This window comes from Triturus cristatus, chromosome 1_1 (genome assembly GCF_964204655.1).
Source record: "Triturus cristatus chromosome 1_1, aTriCri1.1, whole genome shotgun sequence".
In the NCBI taxonomy this organism is placed as follows: Eukaryota; Metazoa; Chordata; class Amphibia; order Caudata; family Salamandridae; genus Triturus; species Triturus cristatus.
In genome coordinates, this window is record NC_140579.1 from 19,002,675 (window position 1) to 19,022,029 (window position 19,355).

At 51.9% G+C, this 19,355-nt stretch overlaps 1 long non-coding RNA gene across 1 annotated transcript in view; it reads right to left on the bottom strand.

Moving 5' to 3' along the window:
• Nucleotides 1-19,355, bottom strand: part of LOC146869165 (uncharacterized) — a 61,445-nt gene that overhangs the window by 35,229 nt on the left and 6,861 nt on the right. The window contains exon 2 of the long non-coding RNA XR_014981350.1: nt 18,899-19,008. This is a non-coding gene — a long non-coding RNA (uncharacterized LOC146869165). The remainder of the gene's footprint in view (nt 1-18,898; nt 19,009-19,355) is intronic.

Sequence of the window (19,355 nt, forward strand, 5' to 3'; positions counted from 1 at the left end):
CCCATACTCCGCCACACCCTCAAACTTGGCAACATGCAGGGTAGACCGGCCATAGGCTGACAGTGACACACCCACTTGTGTGGTCCAGTTTGCTATTCCGGTATTAACACATCTTAAACACTTCACGGCCCACATGCGCGTAGTAACACACCTCACAGACACCACGCATGCGCCAAAACACCTAATCACGCATGCACAAGAGAACACTAGCACACTCTGCTTCACCGCGCATGCGCAGCTCCGGCCTCCCATGACTCATCGTGCCGTCGAAACCGGAAATAGGTACCTCCTTCTATCACGGGGCTCAGTCTTTAAATATCATGGGCTAGGCAAAGTCAATCACCTCCGAGCAGGCGTCTGGACCGGGCAGGTTTCTAGTGCCGTCACCTGAGCAACCCGTGAGTATGACTCGAGGCGATCCAGTTACCCAGATCACTACGTAAGCATTTATCCTGCTCGACATTTGGCAACGATGTAAGTAAATCTAACGCTCCACTTTGTTTCCTTTACCCTCTGGGTATTCCCTGCTGATACGCATTATTTCCGACTTACAGCCCTAGATGGTGTGGGCCTCCTACGCCGCTTTTTAACTCAAGGAGTAATTCCAACTCTTAATATAGGTAAGACGACTCTAAGTGCACTTCATTCGTGTTGAACCTACGTATCTAGTTACACACACAATACACGTGTCTTTTTGACTGACCTGGTAGACGACACGCCAGGTGAGCCCGCTGCACAGCCAAGTGGAGGTGTCCGGGCCCTGTGGGGTACAGCAGTTTACCTAGCGAGTCTCCAGCTGGGTTCTGTGACCGCCTCCGGGACCCGGGACCTACCATCTTTTGACTGGCATGGGACCACACCCACGCCTGTCCGCTTCTCCAGAACTTTGAGAGTAACCTGGGCCTCCAGGTGTATGATACTATGACTGTCTCATTGTAAATATGTGATTTCTCGAATCACTGTGTACTTATGCGGATCGACAAGGCACGTCCGCATATGTATTTTAACTTCTGCATTTCTTTTTGTTTTATCTTTCTTTTGGTCTAGGTACAACGCAAAGGGGGCACAACAGACTCCTTTTTTCACACACTACTTGTTTAGGAGACACTGTATTTTTTTGCCCCCCCTTTATTGCCGAGTGAGAGGGTGATATTTTTACCCCCCCCACTACACATAGTCTGGGCACCTCTCCCCACACTCTTCACCTCTACTGGTCCTGATGAAGCGCCATGGATCATTCTGACCACTAAAAGGCGCGAAACATGTCGACCATTTGACCTGTATCTTTAGTTACTACTGACACATTACGTTTTGATTAGTAACATTTTCCCACGTTTTTTAGTGTACCAAGGGTACCTTCTTATTAAATTAGCTTCCCAGGTAACCCTTAGGTATTTTTATTTCTGCACACACTACTGTCACCACTGACCCTGGCACTCCCCCTCCACATACCCGCATGCACCAATCGGCAGCTCTCTTAAAAGATCTCCGTTAAAGAGACCCTTCGGGGGACCCGTAGGGCATTGCACCGCCGGCCCGACGAGGAGCATCGCCCGATGATGAAGCATGACATCCTTCGGGGTGTGTGAGGGCAACAAGAGACACTTTTGTTGTCTCCCCCCCATCCTGAGTACCCCATCCTAGACCACGATCAGATAGATCCATCCCTTTCTCCTTACTTTCCTCTTGTTGAGGTACGGTCTTGGTTGACTTTCAACCATTCCGACCCTGGAACAGTGCCTTCTAGTAATTACCCTATTGACTTCTCGGAGCACAGGCACTGGACCATTAACCAGCTCCTGGTCCCCCCCTCCCCCTTTTTTGGATACAGTATTAAGCACGGCGGCTCAGCCGAGGGACCCTCTCTTTCACTTGCTTTCCTCATCTTTTTCCTCTCTTGTTTCCTTCCCCGTTTCCACTTCTTGACCCTTCTCCCCCACCTTCCCTGAGACATGTCTTTTTCTACCTTGGGGGGCAACCTAGGCCTCAGCTACGGTGAGGACATTGTGGCTGAAATCCTGAGAACCCCATCACTCCTAGATGTTGATGGCAACACAGCAGGGACCAGCGCCCAAGGCGACTGGAATACCCTCACTTCTCTCAAAAAACTTCAGGTAAAGACCGCTCTTCACGGCTCTATTATGACCGAATACCTCAGAGCAAACTCGGCACCTAACGGATTACTGGTCCGTACGGCACCGAGGATTTTTTTGGAAGACCTTATATTCAGACGCGAATGGAGCCAAATTGCATGGAAATGCACTCGGGATTGGATCATTTTGATCATCAGTACCGCAAAACGCCTATCGGATGCTTTGATTGTTAAGATCAATATAGCAGAGAACGGTCTCAAAACCAGCATTAGCCTTTCTGCATATAAAACTCGCCTAGCAGAGATAAACTCTGAAATCTCTGACCACCGAGACTACCTTCTAAACCAGAAGATAAACAAACTACAAAAGGACCTGAAGAGATTTGATAGGGAGAAGATCTATCCCTATACAAAAGAGGACTTCCAACCAACAGAGACCGACACGATCTCTGACGATGGATCATCAACGTCTAACCAATCAGGTCGTTCCTCGGGTAGCAACTCGAGTAATCATAGCTGGGGCCGTCGCTCCAACCCACAGGGTCTATTACCACCACCACTAGGGCCACCACCTTTCTACGGTTTTCCACCCCAACCATTCCCACAACACGGACCCATGTGGTACCCTCCATACAACCCACTACAACAGGGTTTTCAGCAACCATTCCTCCACAACCCTCCTCCTCCTTTTCAGAACAGAGGCAGGGGCAGAGGCAGAGGAAGAAGAAGAGGGAACAAGCAGGTACATTGGCAAGATCCGGACAACCAACAGAGAACAACGAGAAGCATGGCACAACACCAACAAAAAAACTGATCGTCAACCTGTCTTCGAGACCTTTGAACACCGACGAAACCACAGCCCTGGAACTAGGACTTGGGTTTGTGCCCACTCCACAGGAGGACAATTTCAGAACCAATGAGGAACTACATCAACTGTTTCGCAAAGTGAGACTCAGGGCCTTCTTCAAAGACAACCAAACACAGACTGAGGACGACACTGGCTTGAGACCCCCGTCGAAATTCACCCCCACCGCTGGGATGGTACCACACGAGGTCCTCACTTTCGAAAAAGCTGTTCTCAAGGAGGTTAATCGATTAGAACCTCCGAACGCTTACAACAACTTTCCCAAAAAACTGCGGAGAGCGGTAACCACCCTTCAGAATGATGACTCCATCGTAATAAAACCGGCGGACAAAGGGGGCGCCACTGTGATCCTCGACATACAGGACTATGAGAAGGAGTGCCTGCGCCAACTTAACAACACTGAGTACTATGAGATTCTTGAGACCGATCCAACTTCAAGACTACTGAACCAGATCAGAACCTTGGTCAATGAAGCAGCAACAGAGGGATGGATTACATCTAAAGAAGCAGCCTTTCTGGTGAATCCATCTCCTAGGATGCCCTACTTCTATCTTCTACCTAAGATCCATAAGGGGGTAACCCCGTGCCCTGGCCGTCCGATCGTATCTGGGATAGGCTCCCTTCTGGAACCTTTGAGCCAGTTCAGTGACTTCTTTTTGCGTCCTTTGGTTCAGGCTACTCCAGCTTACCTCAAAGACACCAGAGATGTGCTCAACCTCATTCGAACCATTAATGATGAAAACACCGAGGAAATCAACTTACTGCTCACACTGGACGTGGAAGCACTCTATACGAATATTCCGCAGGAGGCAACCATCGAAGTGGTAAGCAACTTGTTACAAAACTCGGACCTTCCAACGTCTACACCGGCAAACTTCATCTCGGCCCTCATTGCCCTTGCTCTCACCAACAACTATTTCATGTACAAAACCACTATCTACCACCAGGTACAAGGCACCAGCATGGGGAGCACCTTTGCGCCGAGCTTGGCTGGATTGTACATGTCACATTTTGAGACCAACCACATTTTCACAGACGCCAACCCATTTCACCGACACCTGGTCACTTGGAAACGGTACATAGACGATGTGCTGATCCTATGGAGAGGACAGGCATCTAAGACACTGGAATTCTTTGAGTGGATCAACAATCAGGACCCCCATTTACGTTTCACTATGACCTCCAGTGACGAGAAAATCCCTTTCCTGGATTTATCTATCCAACTAGAAAATGGGATACTTCACACCAGCACGTACAAAAAAGAGACAGACTGCAACAGCCTCCTGAGTTTTAAGAGCCACCACCCAAAAGCTCTACGGGAAAACTTACCCTACGGCCAGTTTCTCAGGATTAGGCGCAATTGCAGCAAATTACAGGATTTTGACAGACAAGCCAACACCCTATCTGAGAACCTGGCGAAGAGGCACTATCCAACAAAAGTAATCAACCAAGCTAAAAAACGGGCTAGGAACAACACTCGTGAGGGCCTCCTGGAAACGAGAGAGCCCGATACCAATAACGTGATCACCTGCGTCACAACCTTCACCCCCCTCTCCAATAAAATCAAAAGAATCATCAACCGTAACTGGAAAATCATAAACAGTGATGCACTAAACATCCCAGCACCTCGTTTTGCCTTTAAAAGAACCAGTAATTTAAGAGACCAACTGATTAATACACGGCCACGCCAGAAACAAGCGAGAAGAGAGAACACTCTCTGGGACCTGCCAGCAGTGAAGGGGCATTACCCGTGTGGCTCATGTAGTGCCTGCACCACAACACGACACACGAAAGTCTTGGAAATTGGTGAGCTAAAATGGGAACAAAGGAAGCACACGAACTGCAACACCACTAATTGTGTATACTTGATCTCGTGCCCATGCGAACTCTACTATGTAGGCATGACCACCAGACCCATCAAAACAAGGATCAGTGAACACAAAAGTACCATCAGGCGAGCCCGCGCAGCCACTAAATTGACGAACCATTTTCTGGAAAAAGGGCACCCCTGTGAAGCGATCCAATGGACCATCCTGGAATCCAATACTAACTGGACTAGCGAGTCGCTCTTTAGGCGCGAACAACGCTGGGTGCACCGCCTGCACACAGACACCCAGGGGCTCAACGACGATATCCCATGGACCGAGCTCTAATACTGTCATTTTTGTATGCATGTATTAAGTGTAATCCATCGTACATCGTCCCTCCGGCTAGGAGCCAAACAACTGAATGATTAGACTAACGCTCGTCTCAATAGCTCTTAGGTGTATCTCCCGGGCCTTTTTGGGCCGTACCAACTATGAGGAGACACTGCTATATTCTAAACACTATCCGGTAAAGGATGGGACATTTACACCTTCTGCACACGTTAGCGAGTTATCACTTGGCCCCGCCCATACTCCGCCACACCCTCAAACTTGGCAACATGCAGGGTAGACCGGCCATAGGCTGACAGTGACACACCCACTTGTGTGGTCCAGTTTGCTATTCCGGTATTAACACATCTTAAACACTTCACGGCCCACATGCGCGTAGTAACACACCTCACAGACACCACGCATGCGCCAAAACACCTAATCACGCATGCACAAGAGAACACTAGCACACTCTGCTTCACCGCGCATGCGCAGCTCCGGCCTCCCATGACTCATCGTGCCGTCGAAACCGGAAATAGGTACCTCCTTCTATCACGGGGCTCAGTCTTTAAATATCATGGGCTAGGCAAAGTCAATCACCTCCGAGCAGGCGTCTGGACCGGGCAGGTTTCTAGTGCCGTCACCTGAGCAACCCGTGAGTATGACTCGAGGCGATCCAGTTACCCAGATCACTACGTAAGCATTTATCCTGCTCGACATTTGGCAACGATGTAAGTAAATCTAACGCTCCACTTTGTTTCCTTTACCCTCTGGGTATTCCCTGCTGATACGCATTATTTCCGACTTACAGCCCTAGATGGTGTGGGCCTCCTACGCCGCTTTTTAACTCAAGGAGTAATTCCAACTCTTAATATAGGTAAGACGACTCTAAGTGCACTTCATTCGTGTTGAACCTACGTATCTAGTTACACACACAATACACGTGTCTTTTTGACTGACCTGGTAGACGACACGCCAGGTGAGCCCGCTGCACAGCCAAGTGGAGGTGTCCGGGCCCTGTGGGGTACAGCAGTTTACCTAGCGAGTCTCCAGCTGGGTTCTGTGACCGCCTCCGGGACCCGGGACCTACCATCTTTTGACTGGCATGGGACCACACCCACGCCTGTCCGCTTCTCCAGAACTTTGAGAGTAACCTGGGCCTCCAGGTGTATGATACTATGACTGTCTCATTGTAAATATGTGATTTCTCGAATCACTGTGTACTTATGCGGATCGACAAGGCACGTCCGCATATGTATTTTAACTTCTGCATTTCTTTTTGTTTTATCTTTCTTTTGGTCTAGGTACAACGCAAAGGGGGCACAACAGACTCCTTTTTTCACACACTACTTGTTTAGGAGACACTGTATTTTTTTGCCCCCCCTTTATTGCCGAGTGAGAGGGTGATATTTTTACCCCCCCCACTACACATAGTCTGGGCACCTCTCCCCACACTCTTCACCTCTACTGGTCCTGATGAAGCGCCATGGATCATTCTGACCACTAAAAGGCGCGAAACATGTCGACCATTTGACCTGTATCTTTAGTTACTACTGACACATTACGTTTTGATTAGTAACATTTTCCCACGTTTTTTAGTGTACCAAGGGTACCTTCTTATTAAATTAGCTTCCCAGGTAACCCTTAGGTATTTTTATTTCTGCACACACTACTGTCACCACTGACCCTGGCACTCCCCCTCCACATACCCGCATGCACCAATCGGCAGCTCTCTTAAAAGATCTCCGTTAAAGAGACCCTTCGGGGGACCCGTAGGGCATTGCACCGCCGGCCCGACGAGGAGCATCGCCCGATGATGAAGCATGACATCCTTCGGGGTGTGTGAGGGCAACAAGAGACACTTTTGTTGTCTCCCCCCCATCCTGAGTACCCCATCCTAGACCACGATCAGATGGATCCATCCCTTTCTCCTTACTTTCCTCTTGTTGAGGTACGGTCTTGGTTGACTTTCAACCATTCCGACCCTGGAACAGTGCCTTCTAGTAATTACCCAACTGCCATCTACACCTTGCCAAGTGACCCAGGATACAGGCTGCAGGCATCAAATGTTTAGGAAAAGAAAATGGCAACTTCGAAAAAGTGGCAGTTTTAGAAATGTGACTTAAAATCTGACTTCACCATTTGAGAGAGTTTTGATTTAGAATTCTTTAGACACCAAACCTGATATTCCTACATGTCTCCTATTGAAATTGATCACTTACTAAATGTCACAAGGTAACCCAATGTTATCCTATGGGACAGGTAAGCCTTGCCGCAGTGTAAATGAATTTAAGAGTTTTCACTACCAGGACATGTAAAACGTAAAAGTACATGTCACCCTGCCCTCTGGGCTTTGTAGGGCCTAACCTAGCTGTGACTTCTATGTATTAACAAGCATTGGCATAGCCAATAGGTCTTGCCTTTGGAACCTTATAAGTGTTTAGCCATGCAACAGTTGATGTTGTTGCACCAAGGATATTGTGTTGCCTAACTAAATACTTATAAGGTCCCAAAGGCGAGACCTATTGGCGATGCCAATGCTTTTTACAACTAGTCAGACCAGACAGTCCACTGTGGTCTGGCTCACATGGATCACACCCCTTTTTATTACCCATAAAACCCTGAAATCAACAAACTTTAATTACAAATAGAGATGTTTCTAATGTTTCCAACAGATAAAGTTTCAGAATATGAAAAGAGCCAAAAATGCCCTATCACCCTCATTACCTCATTTTTTCCAATAAAAACGTTACCCCATTTGTTTGGAGGGGCCATTGATTTCCAACAGTAAAGGTACCATAAAGTAGTGAAGAGACATCAAGATATTTCCTTGGAATTTGATCCTTTGAAGGCTTGTGGGTAGCTGCAATATCTGGGCACCCTATCTGCCTGTACCTAGGGAGAAGTACCAACCTCAGACACATCTTAAAAGTTGACACCTAGGAAGTCTAAGGTGGTGTGACAAATGCAGATCCGACCCATTTTATGTTTTTCTAGCCAAGAACGTCATACAAACCTCACACTTTGTCTCCATGTACAGATTTTCACATATTTGTGACAGGGAATGTTGCCATATATGTGGTGGTCCACAAACATCCTTCAAACCAGCGTTCCCGCATCTCTTCCCCAAAATAGAACTTGTGTTGCAGAGAGAGGCGCGCTGGAGTGCTGAGGGCACGCAGTGAACAAAATACTGCTCTGGCTGCAAAGCAAATGTGTTTAATGCCTTTTTTCAATTTTAGCAATTGGGAAACTACGGTGGAAAGTGGTCTCCAAACTCAACATCACGGAGTACGAATAAAATCACTCACAGCACACAAGGTGCAGACACATTTTTGCATGCCCGTGGAAAGCTGTCAATCATGTGTGCAGCACAAGGTGTGAAACAAGCTAACAAATAGGGCACGGCTGCAGGGTACGATTGTGATAATCGTGCGGTCACTAGTTGAATGATCAATACAACCGAAAAAGAAGGGTGAAATTAACCGCGAGACAATCTCAATAAACATGGCGACTGACCAGTGGAAGGCAGTCGGTGTAAGAGGTTGAGTTCCAAGTTAGTGCAGGAGCCTCGCTGTGGCACAATGCAGTCTGTGTAAAGAGACAGTCCAACATTAAAACATGGCCAAGTACACGGAGTGAAAACCTCAAAACATGAAAAGGATCCAACCTAAATAGAACGTAGCGCCGATAACAAGTCGTATAGGGAACCAGGGAATAAGGCTCACGAGCGGCAGGGCACGCAAGAAGTGTTGTTTCAGTGGGAGCGCTGCATGCTTTTGTTTCAGTGGCAGCGCGGCATGCTGTTGGTTCTGAGTGCAGTGCTGTGTGCTGATGGTTCTTTGGCAGCTGCTGTGTGCTGCTGTGGCAGTGATGTGTGCCGCTGCCGCAGTGCTGTGTGCTGCTGCCTCTGTGACACTGCTGTGTATCGATAGCCTCAGAACTATATAAAAGTCAGTTTTGCCCTGGGCTCAACTTAGCGATCAGCACGGGACTCCTCCTTGACGATCTCTCCTCTGTTTACAACTGGGCAGGCAGTCAGTGGAGGGACACAATGCATCTTGGGTGTAAGATAGGGCTCGCACTGCAGTCTGGGTGGCTTGTGGGGAAAAAAAAAAAAACGCGCTCGCCTCGTGCTGAAGGTTTAACAAGCCCGGCTTCAAAAGTGGTGCGCGTGAGAGTGAAAGTGAAAGCAGTGCGACGCGGCGGGGTAGGGGCGAAGGAGCATTGAGAAAGTGAGAGGAAAGCCAGATGGTGCCTCATCAGGCGCTGAAGCTGGCGGTTGCGCACGTGTACGCACGCGTGAATGCAAGCGCTAGGCCAGTCAAAGCTCGTGGTAGCACTTTTTAAAGCCCCTACTAAATGTCTCACAGAGCAGCGCATGCACTGGCTCAGACGAGACCTAAAAAGGAAGGCTTGGGCCTCGCAGACGAGTTATTTTGCCAGGTGGAAATGGTAGTTTAAAACCCCACACACTGGCTGCAATGACAGCCCTGAGACATGTTTAGAAGGCTACATAAGTGGCTGGAACAATGAGTGCTGCAGGCCCACTAGTCGCAATTAATATACAGGCCCTGGGTCTATGCAATAAAACTTTACTAGGGACTTATAAGTAAACTATATGTACCAATTGGGTGTGAGCACTGATCAGCAGTGGTTAAGTGCAAAAAGTCCTAAGGCCAACAAATCAATGACCTGCAAAAATAGGAGAAATGAGGCAAAATGTTTGAGAGGGCCAAGTCTAACATAAGTACTGTTGGACAGGCCACATGAAGGGCTTGCTCCCTCCCCGCATGACAAGGCCCGAGCCCCGGCGCTCCAGGTGTTACCCACAGAAGCAACCCGCACCCCGTCTCATACGGGACTCCTGCCCCCGGACATCTCCGTATCATGGCGCCGAAACACTACCGGCTCCCTCGCCCGGCCCGGCCGCCACCTTGGACACTGCACCACGAGGCCGCGTGGCCTCAGCTCGACCCTAACCCTGGGCCTGGCCAGGCCCCGACATCCCGGCACCACCATCCACCCAGGAGGTAAACGGACCACTTGGCAGGTCAATGGGGGAAAGAAGTGTCGATGGCTCTCCCCCGCCAGGTGCCGATCGCCCCCCAGCTCCCCCGGGCGCTGGCTCCACCCCCCTGCTGGGTGTCTGGACTCCCTCATCCCGGACCTCCCGACCTCCAAGTGCGGGGGTCCGGACATCAAAGGGGGGCCAGACCTATAACTGGGGCAGCTCCAGAGCAGGAGTGGTGGTATCCTGGAGTCGAGAGACACCGTGAAGAACTCATCCTCGTCGGGACCTGCTGGCGCTGCCGCGGACCGTTGTAACTACCACCTTCGTCGGGACCTGCTGGCGCTGCCGCAGACCGTTGTAACTACCACCTTCACCGGGACCTGCTGGCGCTGCCGCGGACCGTTGTAACTACCACCTTCACCGGGACCTGCTGGCACCGCCGCGGACCGTCGCTACCTACGATCATATCGGGACCTGCCGGCGCTGCCGCGGTCCGTCCACCTAGAACGCCGAGCTCGAGGATTGTGAGCCATCCCTCGTATCATCGCCTCTACCAGATTGGTAACAAGACTGTCCCGCTACCCCCTTTCCCAGCCAAGAGACTAGAATCGAGGGGACCCCGGAGTCCTGACCTCCTTGTACCATTCTATCGTACCTAAAGATTGCCTATAAAGAACGTTGAACCTTATCATTGTGTAGTGTACATCGGTGGGGGGGGAAGTTACTCGTCTGTACGATCGCTGGAGACGGCTCTCCCCGGAGACCTCTCCCCCTGTCCTCGGCCGACCCTCCCGGTCCGTCTAACATTGGTGGCCAGCGGCGCGATCCGAATCAACGCGTAATCGTACAGAGAATAGCTCACCCCACGACGAAACCACAATGACAACCAAAGAAAGCGGATCCACCGAGAAATTCCAGATGGAGAAATTGGGAGAGTACAGCCATCGTGAGTTGAAACAATTCTGCATTGAACTAGGCATTGCTACCACCGGTCTGAGTACTAAAGACGATTTCAAGCACGCCATTGAATCGTGGGCAGAAACCGGGGCCGCCAGACCCCCGGACCAAAACATTGCAGCACCAGAAAGGAACACCACGGCTCCCGAGGAGCAAAGAACGGGTCTCTCGCAGGAAGAGATCCAAGAGAGAGAAAAAAACAGACTACATGAGTTAGAAATGGCACGGCTCAAAATGGACGGGGAACTAAAATTAGCCGAACAAAAACTGAACCTAGAACATCTACGGCTCCGAGAAGAACGGGAAGAAAAACAGAGGCAGAGAGAGCTCGAAGAAAAGAGATTAGCGTACGAACACGAGCGCAAACTGGCAGAAATAGACCTACGGAAGCAGAGCAAAGAACTGGGGGTGCCCGAGCAACCGCGCACCCCGGGAGCGACAGAAAAGAAAGTCCACATCCCCAAGGATGTCGTTCGAGAGTATTTCCGAAATGACGACATACAACAGTGGTTCAAGGCCTACGAGATCGCCATGACCTCCCACCGGATCGATCGAAGTGACTGGGGAGCCGGTCTATGGGGGAGGTTCGTCAATGAAGGCCGCGATGCCCTGTTACAGCTCCCAGACCACCTGATGACATCCTATGACCACATGAAGGCTGCCCTCCTCACCCGATATGGGCTCACACCCGAAATGTACCGCCAGAGGTTCCGAGACTGCACCCGGATCCCGGGTACAACTTGGGTGGAATATGTAAACTATTTCAGCCGAGCCTTCGAGGGTTGGATCAAGGGAAGCCACGTAACGACCTACGAGCAACTTTTTAACCTCATGGTGTGGGAGCACCTCTCTAACAACTGCTTCGTCAAGCTCAGGCAGCACCTCCTCGACAGTAAATTGACTGACCCACGGCAGCTCGCCGCCGAAGGTGATTGGTGGGAAAGCACCCGAGTAGGCCGGAGTGGGCCGCACGAACAGAACAGGAACAATCAAGGTCAGCACCGTCCCCGAGGAGGAGGAGGGGGCCAGGGACGAGGGAGAGGCACCGTCCCGGCCGCTCCCGCTGCCAGCACCCCGCCCCCGGCCAGCCGGCGCAACCCCCCGATGCGCCCGGGGTTCCGAGCCAATGTCACATGTCACCGATGCCAGCGAGTCGGCCACTACGCCAATGACCCGAACTGTCCACAGAACCAAACTCCGAGACCCCGCCAGGTAGCTGCCGCCGCCCTGGGGGGAGAACACATCTCCGAAGAACAGGAAGAATGCGAACAAGAACAACAAGAGTGGGAACCGGCCGCCATGATTCTAGCATGCCTAGGGGGAAGAGACATGGTCCCGCGGGCTCCCCTACCCGCCAACACCAGAAAATATAGTCAGTGGGTGAACATTAATGGACGCAGGGCCGAAGAACTACGTGACACGGGGGCCAGTGTGACGGCCGTCCGCTGTCACCTGGTGACCCCAGAACAGATCCTGCCGAACATTCTCTGCCCCGTCCGTTCAGCCGACAATTCAGAAAGTCTATGTCGGATGGCCTGCGTCCCCTTCGAATGGGGAGGAGTCTCCGGCATGTTGAAGGTGACGGTCCGAGATGATGCCCCCGTGGACTGTCTCCTGGGGAATGATCTTGAGAGTTCCCCGTGGGCCGCCGTAGAAAGAAGAGAGCACCTGGGGATGTTGGGCCTCCCGGACTGGGCATGCGTAACCACCCGGTCCATGGCCGCCCGTGCCATCCCCCGACCAGAAGAACCAGAATGGCCAGCACCTCCTCCCCCGATCGCTCCAGTAGAGGACACCGACCATACCGACCCCCCAGAGCAAACCCCCGAAGGGCTCGCTCAGCCCCAGGACCTTCCCGACCTGGCTCAGTGGCGTCAAGAGGGGGGGCCCACCCAGGGACAGTTCCGTCAAGAGCAGAAGACCTGTCCCTCCCTCGAGGGACTCCGCCAGCAAGCCCTCGCCCAGAGCGCAGGGGACACCACCGGAGCCCATTGGATCTATTGGGACAACGACCTGTTGTACAGTGAACAGAGAATCGCGGAGTTAGGGGCCAGTCGAGTGCTAGTGGTGCCCCTCCGTTTTAGAGACTTCTTGTTAAATTTGGCCCACGATGTCCCTCTGGCTGGACACCTGGGCCAGGACAAAACCTACAGTCGCCTGGTGACCCACTTTTTCTGGCCAAAGATGAGAAACGACGTCCTCAACCACTGCCGGTCCTGCCCCACGTGCCAGGCCAGCGGGAAGAGCGGCCGCAAACTTAAAGCACCTCTGCAACCCTTCCCAGTTGTCACCACCCCGTTCGAGAGGGTGGGAATAGACATTGTGGGGCCCCTGGACCCCCGTACAGCACAAGGACATCGGTTCATCCTGGTACTGGTGGACCACGCCACCCGCTACCCCGAGGCTGTTCCCCTGCGAACTGTAACAGCCCCGGTGGTCGGCCGGGCCTTAATGGGGATCTTCTCCCGGGTGGGCTTCCCCCGAGAAGTCGTCAGCGACAGAGGCACAAACTTTATTTCAAAATATATGAAGTCCCTCTGGCAACAGTGCGGGGTCACCTACCGATTCACAACCCCCTATCACCCTCAAGGAAACGGACTAGTCGAGCGGTTCAACCGCATGCTCAAGGGAATGATTGAGGGGTTGGAAGAGCCCCTCCGTCGCCAGTGGGATGTGCTACTTCCGTGCCTCCTCTTCGCATATCGAGAAGTCCCCCAGAAGTCCCTCGGCTTCAGCCCTTTCGAACTCTTGTACGGACACCCTGTGCGAGGGCCCCTCAGCCTAGTCAAAGAAGGTTGGGAGATGGCCCCCCTAAAGACCCCTCCAGACGTCTTCAAGTACCTCCTGACCCTACGCAATCAGACCAGGCGATTCAGAGAAATGGCGAAAGCGAACCTTGAGGCCAGTCAGGAGGACATGAAAAAATGGTACGATCAAAATGCCTCCTCCATCGAATTCGAACCTGGCCAACAAGTGTGGGTGATGTCCCCCACCGAACCATGTGCCTTGCAGGACAAGTGGACGGGGCCCTTCAAAGTGGTCGAGCGCAAGAGCCCCGTCACCTATCTCATCGATATGGAATCTCCACGGAACCCCCTCCGGGTCCTCCACGCCAACAGACTCAAACCCCACTTTGTGCGCTCGGAGCTCAGCCTCCTGATGGCTACAGACAGTGGAGCGGAAGAAGACTCCGAGCCTCTCCCTGATCTCCTAAAGACTCGTGAGAAAGATGGTTCCGCGGACGGGGTCCGACTCTCAGATGCCCTCACCCCGGAACAGCGCCAAGACTGCCGGGACCTCCTGCTGCAGTTTGCGACCCTGTTTTCTCTCACCCCAGGGGTCACCCCCTGGTGCTTGCACGACGTGGACACTGGGGACAGTCCCCCTATCAGACATCGGGCGTACCGCGTACCAGATCGGGTACGGATCTGCATCCAAGAGGAGGTGTCAAGGATGCTCACACTCGGGGTCATCGAGCCCTCGGACAGCCCCTGGGCCAGCCCGGTCGTGCTGGTCCCCAAAGCTGCTGCCCCCGGCACCACTCCTGAGCTCCGATTCTGCGTCGACTATCGGGGCTTGAATGCTGTCACCAGAACCGACGCTCATCCCATCCCCCGAGCGGATGAACTGATCGACCGCATGGGGGCTGCCCGCTACCTCAGCATCTTCGACCTGACAGCGGGCTACTGGCAGATCGGTCTCACACCCCGGGCTCAAGAACGATCCGCCTTTTCCACCCCCGATGGCCACTACCACTTCACAGTCATGCCATTCGGCATGAAGAATGCCCCAGCTACTTTTCAGCGACTGGTGAACCAGGTCTTGGCGGGACTCGAGGAATTCAGCGCCGCCTACCTGGACGATATCGCTGTGTACAGCCGCCACTGGTCCGACCACCTCCACCACCTCCGAGAGGTCCTGCAGGCCCTCCAACGGGCCGGCCTCACAATCAAGGCCAGCAAGTGCCAAATTGGTCAGGGGTCCGTGACCTATCTCGGACACCAGGTGGGAAGCGGTCTGGTGGCCCCTTTACAACTCAAGATCGCTGCCATCCAGTCCTGGCAGCCTCCAGTCACGCAGACCGAGGTCCGAGCCTTCTTGGGGCTCACCGGCTACTACCGGCGGTTCGTGAGGGACTATGGCAGCATTGTGGGGCCCCTCACGGAACTCACATCCAAAAACCACCCGAAGAAGGTCAACTGGACCCCAGACTGTCAAGCGGCCTTCGAGAAGCTGAAGGCCGCCATGTGCACTGCCCCTGTGCTCCAGGCCCCCGACTACAGTCGGGAATTCATCGTACAAACAGATGCCTCCGACCATGGCATCGGGGCGGTCCTCTCCCAGTTGAACTCCGAGGGACTTGACCAACCAGTGGCCTTCATCAGCAGACGCCTCCTGGCCCGAGAACAGCGCTGGAGCACCATCGAGAGGGAGGCCTTCGCAGTGGTGTGGGCTCTCAAAAAGCTCCGGCCCTATCTCTTCGGTACCCACTTCCGGGTGCAAACAGATCATCGGCCCCTGCAGTGGCTAATGCAGATGCGGGGGGAAAACCCCAAACTATTGCGTTGGTCCATCTCACTGTGGAACATCGACCTGGCCAAGACCACGCCAACGCGGATGGCCTGTCACGCTTTTTCCGCCTCGACGAGGAGAGTCCCCAAGAGGATGGGTGACTCTCCCCGCCTTCAGCTGGGGGGGACGCATGTTGGACAGGCCACATGAAGGGCTTGCTCCCTCCCCGCATGACAGGGCCCGAGCCCCGGCCCTCCAGGTGTTACCCACAGAAGCAACCCGCACCCCGTCTCATACGGGACTCCTGCCCCCGGACATCTCCGTATCATGGCGCCGAACCACTACCGGCTCCCTCGCCCGGCCCGGCCGCCACCTTGGACACTGCACCACGAGGCCGCGTGGCCTCAGCTCGACCCTAACCCTGGGCCTGGCCAGGCCCCGACATCCCGGCACCACCATCCACCCAGGAGGTAAACGGACCATTTGGCAGGTCAATGGGGGAAAGAAGTGTCGATGGCTCTCCCCCGCCAGGTGCCGATCGCCCCCCAGCTCCCCCGGGCGCTGGCTCCACCCCCCTGCTGGGTGTCTGGACTCCCTCATCCCGGACCTCCCGACCTCCAAGTGCGGGGGTCCGGACATCAAAGGGGGGCCAGACCTATAACTGGGGCAGCTCCAGAGCAGGAGTGGTGGTATCCTGGAGTCGAGAGACACCGTGAAGAACTCATCCTCGTCGGGACCTGCTGGCGCTGCCGCGGACCGTTGTAACTACCACCTTCGTCGGGACCTGCTGGCGCTGCCGCGGACCGTTGTAACTACCACCTTCACCGGGACCTGCTGGCGCTGCCGCGGACCGTTGTAACTACCACCTTCACCGGGACCTGCTGGCACCGCCGCGGACCGTCGCTACCTACGATCATATCGGGACCTGCCGGCGCTGCCGCGGTCCGTCCACCTAGAACGCCAAGCTCGAGGATTGTGAGCCATCCCTCGTATCATCGCCTCTACCAGATTGGTAACAAGACTGTCCCGCTACCCCCTTTCCCAGCCAAGAGACTAGAATCGAGGGGACCCCGGAGTCCTGACCTCCTTGTACCATTCTATCGTACCTAAAGATTGCCTATAAAGAACGTTGAACGTTATCATTGTGTAGTGTACATCGGTGGGGGGGGGGGAAGTTACTCGTCTGTACGATCGCTGGAGACGGCTCTCCCCGGAGACCTCTCCCCCAGTCCTCGGCCGACCCTCCCGGTCTGTCTAACAAGTACAATTCACTATTATGGAATATCTCTGTATATATATCTGTATGATTTCATAATTTTCTAATATTACTTTGAATTATGATCTTCCATTTCAAGAAATTGTTAAACCTCGTTGCAAGGCATTGCATTGACTTGGAAGAAAAATATGAACATGCGTGATCAGACTCATAAATCTGCATCCTCATAGGTTAAAAGAGAACTGTAGTCTATTGCAGTCATTAGTACTATGGCCTTGTTTTCTGATGCTATCCTGGCTGCGGGTGTGGACTGGGCGTTCCATAGTGATGAGTGAATCGGGTGGGGTGAGTGTCATGATGACTTTGTAGAAGATGCAGCTGATTTTAAAAATGGAGCCGGCCTGCGAGGGGAAAGGTTGACTCTTGCTGTGGTGTGTAGTGTGGCTTAAGGGAGGGGTCAATATGAACTCTGGGAGTCTCTGGAGTAGGGTGTTTCCACCATTCAACTGGGAGAAGACAAGGGCTTGTATGTCAGTTTTTAAGGTTTTGTTTCGGGAAGAATGGTTTTAATTTGTTTAGTAGAGAGGGCTGGTGGCAGGCCTTCTTCATTTTCATGGCAATGTGCTCTTCTGGAGTGAATCCAGATCATTTCATTGAGCGAGCTTTGGATTGGTTCTTCCTGGTTGAGCTTGGTGAAGTACAAGAATTCTGCCTTGGTGAGGTTTAGTTCCAGGTCTGCACATCCACTTGTGAATGAGGTGCATGAATTCTTGATCCTTCTAATTTCAGTTCTAGAAAACTGCCATGTACAAGTGCCAGCCTCCAGGGTAGACGTCAGTGATTTTGCCAACATCCCCCCAAAACTAGCTGATGATAGAAAAGCCAGCCATCAGTGGCTTTCCTGCCCAAAGCTGATTTCGGTTGGGTGAACATTGTCTATTTTGTTTCACAGTAGTGAACAACATTCTCAATAACAATATTCATGATGATTTTTCATGCTTTTTGCAGGGGTGTCATTACTGGTTTTTCAGCCAAACTACATAAATGTGACAGTCGGTGGCACAGTGGTGTTAGCGTGCTTGTACTAGAGCAGCGGGTATTCTAGCAAGGTCAGCTACAAATGGTTTTTCACCAGCACCGCCACCTCACCCTCTGCTTCAGGAGAGATCGAGGTATCCAAAACCAGTCAACAGTTCAGCGGGAGGGTCTTCAAGGCAGAAGATTCCACCATCACATCCCAGCTGGAAGCCAACATTGAAATCCACAACGTGCGACATGACGACGCAGGAACATACGTCTGCGAGGTGGAGCTCTTCATGGTCTTGAATGTTACAGGATGCGGAAATGGGACACGGCTGCTGGTGCTGGAGGGTAAGATGCCTTTGTGTTTGTGGTACTTAAGATGACAACCACTCATGATCCCTTCATTGGACATTTCTGATTGAGCCGCCTCAGAAGCTGCAATGATCCCAGCAGGTTATGTGCTGTACTGCTCATGTCCCATGACCCGCTGATACATATGCTATCCTGGGGAATCTCTTCTTGAGTATTAGTTGCCCCATCCTATTCTGAGAGCTCCCCAACCAGGCCTAACTCTTCTCCACTGGACAGGAGAACCTTGTCATTTGTATCTAGGACCACACATTCATCTTTACAAGTGTAATAGTTTTTGACGTAGGGATCCCGACCCTATCCTCTCTACTTCCTCATGGCAGGCCCTGAAATAATTTACCTTGCTGTTATCTGTGGTTTTTCTAATCACATATTTACTTCCTGACTTCCAAAGTCCCAAAGAATTCCAGTGCACAAGACATACAGTTATTGGGGTAGCCATCACTCTCTAAAACTTGGGTGTATATTACTTCCTATATGTCCACCCTCTTTGCTTTAATCCACCAGACAGTCATCCTTCCAACCAGGAGACACAACCTTTTCTTTTCAGTTTAAACTATAACTACAAAAACTGATTTCCCGTTGGCTGCCCATGATGTGCCCGCCTCAAATTCCCCTCTAATGATTGAGGCAGATGTATTATAAGAAAGCCAGTCTGCAATGTTCTGCCAATCATGTCAATCCCTACATGTCACAAATTACAACTCATACTTACCAAAGGTTTCAGGCGACGTCATTAGGGGGTAAACTCGTACAATGAAAGAGCACAAAACTGCACAGGTCTTCTGAGATGGGAGGCAACACGTCGTCTACACTTGACGCCAACTGTGTTAATGCGAGAAACACCATTAATGATTTCGGTCAGTCAGTCAAAGTTTTATTGTATAATTTGTTAAAATTATCACAATACCACATGTATAGATAAAAGTATATAAAAATTAACAACCATAAAACATCTAATCATTGTCACCAAAGACCCATAAAACTTGTTAGATACAATTGTAAAAAAATTTGGTTCAAGCATGGGGCATTATTTCTCTGTAAAATCTGACTTGTCTATTTACACGGTTTATTTTCTTTGTTACTTATTCTTAAGGGTTCCGATGTTACGGTCTTCCTGCTCAAGCTGCTTCAGGCGAATCCTTACTGCCCCCAAAAATTTTATTCCCCTG